The following is a 2,880-nucleotide window of genomic DNA, read 5'->3' as shown; positions in this document are numbered from 1 at the left end:
TCGGAGATGGCAGAGCTGCAGAAACCCCCCTGCCCATGGTGTCCTAGACTTGGGACACCACAGAATGTCTGCTGTTTTAAGCCTCTGTTTTCCGGCTCTGCACTGTGTGGCCGGGAGCTAGGGATCCAGGAATCGCGGCTCTGACGTCCATGGGCGGTAGTGGCTGCCGGTGCCTCTCAGGAGTGAAGCTCGCTGCAGCCGGTCTCTGCCCAGGGAGGACCAGGTGGGGGGACCCGCAGGCAGGAGCATTGCTGACACGGGGCCCAGGCGAGGGCCCAGCCGTGGCAGCCCTTCTGTGCTCGTCCTCTGCGGCCGGGGCCCGGTGTGCACCCTGGAACCATTCCTCACCCTGCTCTTGCCTCACGCTGGCACCCTCGTGTTCTGCTGCAGACCAGGCTGGTCACATTGGACCCCAGGGCCCTGCCAGCTGGTCTCTCAGAGACTCTGGGAGCAGGGGAGGCATGTGGACCTGACCGCCTGAAGGGCCTGCCTCACTTGGCATTGATGTCTCTCCCCCTGGGAGGGTTGCTTTGTGGTTGGGCCCGATTCCATCTCCCCTCTGCCTGCCCACCAACCGTGTCCATGGGACCAGTAATCTTCCCATATAGCGAGTACCAGGACAGCACACCTGTCTGGACGGGCTCAGACCCAACCCGGCCTTGAATTGCGCACGTGTGTACGCTGACAGTTATCAGCCACTGGTTTCAACCCAGAGCCTGTCGAGTCTGCTCATCGGACTTCACGAACTCAGGGAGGTTACCCCAGCGTGGATCCCTCTCTCCACCTCTTGCAGCTCTGAGGGGCTCCCGACGGTGCAGGCACCCATGTCCGGGATGGGAGGGGATGTGCTGGCCGCTCTGTCTCCTGCTCATCCTCAGGGCCCATGGGGTGTAGGCAGCCAGCTGCACACTGGCCGAGAATGGACGATCCCCTGCCAGAGTCTCGGGGCAGGAGCTCCCCGTGGCAAATGGGGTGAGTGCAAAGTCCCCGTCCTGCAGATTTAGGGAAGGCAGGAGCCCCTCAACTGGGAATGGGGTTGGGGTGCACAGCCCAGGCTCCACCCACAGCACTGTGGAAGCCTATGAACACATAGCGGGCCGTGTTCCTGCAATAAGATAATGACAACAACTACTCATTATTTTACAGACAAGCCTTCCGAGTCTGTTAACAGCCCATGGGGGTCACCTCACAGAAGGGCTTCCCTGAAAACACAGGACGATTCCCAGCCAACCTCAACACCAGAATCCACCCCTTGGGTACATCTCCAGAGGGTTTGCGGAGTCATGAGTGCCGCCTAGAATGGTAGCGCAGGACGCTCAAGGATAGAAAGGGACCAGCCTTAGCTTCAGCGCTGTATTATTATCATGTGACCTTCCTGACCTGGTGTCAAAATTGGATGTCACTCCGGAGTCAGGATCGGTGATCACAGGTCCTTAGCGCTGTCCCATGGCGACACAGGCTAGAAAGCAGGGCGTCGGCATCAGACAGTCCGCACGCTGTGTGCTGTTGGGCGAATCCGTCGCCCTCCCTTAGCCTTACACAGGCGAGGGGATCCCCGCCCCCAGGTCCCCCTGAGCATCATCATGGCCTCTGCTATTTGTAACCCATCCCTGGTGCTCACAATGGGACGCTGATGGTCGCAGGCCCCCAGGTGAAGGCGGCAGAGGGTCAGGGTGGAGACCGGCGTCCCGCGTCCGGCACGAGGCAGGAGCCCCTGGGGCGCCCCCGACAGATGGCTCGGAGCCCAGCGGCAGCCAGCAAGGGCGGCGGCGACTCCTCCACAGGCAGGTGTCGCGGTCGGAGGAGCAGCTCCACTGCCGCGGCGGCGGACGGATGCCTACGGCTCCGTGGCCAGGTGTCCCAGCCCCGCGTGAAGGTCACCTGCTCTCCGCCCCGCCGCTCTTCCAGGTGTTGCTGCGGCCGTAACATCTGGCCACGGGCACACGTGGGCCCGGGTCATCCATTGTTCCGCAGGCTGCCAGTGGGGCCGTGATGAGAGGACGTTTGCCGGGGGCTGCGGGAACCGGAGGGCGGTGCTGAGCGATCGCCGATGGCCTCGCAACTGACAGCGCGCTCGGCGGGCACGAGCGACAGGTGCCAAGGACGGCGCCCTGCTTTTCTTTTCGTTGCTCTTCTCCCTGCAGCCTCGACTCCGGAGCCCGGCGCCGGGGCCTGCCCTCCCCCCACGGCAGGTGCCCAGAGAGCGCAGCCGGCCGCGTGCAACGGGAGCCAGCAGCATCTGCCAGGCCTCAGCGGGCCGCGGCCTCCATCACTCTCCCGCCCCCCCGCCCCCCCCACCCCAGCGCCCTGTCACCCTGTCACGTGCGTGCCGACCCGGCGGCGGCGGTGCAGCCAGGGGCCTCGGCTGCTCCCCGCGCACAGCCCGCGGGGCCGTCAGGCCTGTCACCTACTTCCGTCCATCTGTCCGTCGCTTCCCGCGGCCGACCCCGCCGCATCCCGCCGAGTCCCGTATCTGCGGTAACATCTGCGTTGTCTGCTCATCCATCACCGAGTCCGTTTGGCTGATAAAGTCACCGTTCCTGTCGCTCTACAGCCATCCCAACGCTCACAATTAAAAACCTTCCCCTCCACGTGGGCTTTTTCTTTGGGGTGTTTTTTCTTTTTCTTTTTTTTGAAAACTGGATGCTCAGCCTACCCTGTTGGACACGACACTCCATCAACCCTTAATTGCTTATCATGTCCTCGGCTCTCGGCACCTTGTATTTTCTGGGTCTTTCTGCTCCTAAGTCTGAGGGTCAATCTGATTTTAATTAGCCTGGGCCACAGCGAGCGCCTGGCGCTTCCCTCCCCGCGGGGCCGGCATGTGGGGAGAAGGAACAGGGGACCCAGGGACCAAATCCTGTCCTCCGCACGTTCACG

The 2,880-nt window shown here is 63.0% G+C and overlaps 1 long non-coding RNA gene across 2 annotated transcripts; it reads right to left on the bottom strand.

Moving 5' to 3' along the window:
• Positions 1-1,339: 1,339 nt before the first annotated feature.
• Positions 1,340-2,040, bottom strand: LOC144302193 (uncharacterized). Of its 2 annotated transcripts, none has more exons than XR_013369039.1 (2): positions 1,622-2,040; positions 1,340-1,503 (listed from the first exon to the last, which is right to left on the bottom strand). It is a non-coding gene; the product is annotated as an uncharacterized LOC144302193 (long non-coding RNA). The 2 variants fall into 2 exon arrangements; XR_013369038.1 differs by having other exon boundaries at positions 1,340-1,459.
• Between the last annotated feature and the right edge of the window lie 840 nt (positions 2,041-2,880).

This window comes from Canis aureus, chromosome 31, assembly GCF_053574225.1.
Source record: "Canis aureus isolate CA01 chromosome 31, VMU_Caureus_v.1.0, whole genome shotgun sequence".
Classification (NCBI taxonomy): Eukaryota; Metazoa; Chordata; class Mammalia; order Carnivora; family Canidae; genus Canis; species Canis aureus.
This window is presented reverse-complemented; position numbering and strand designations above follow the sequence as displayed.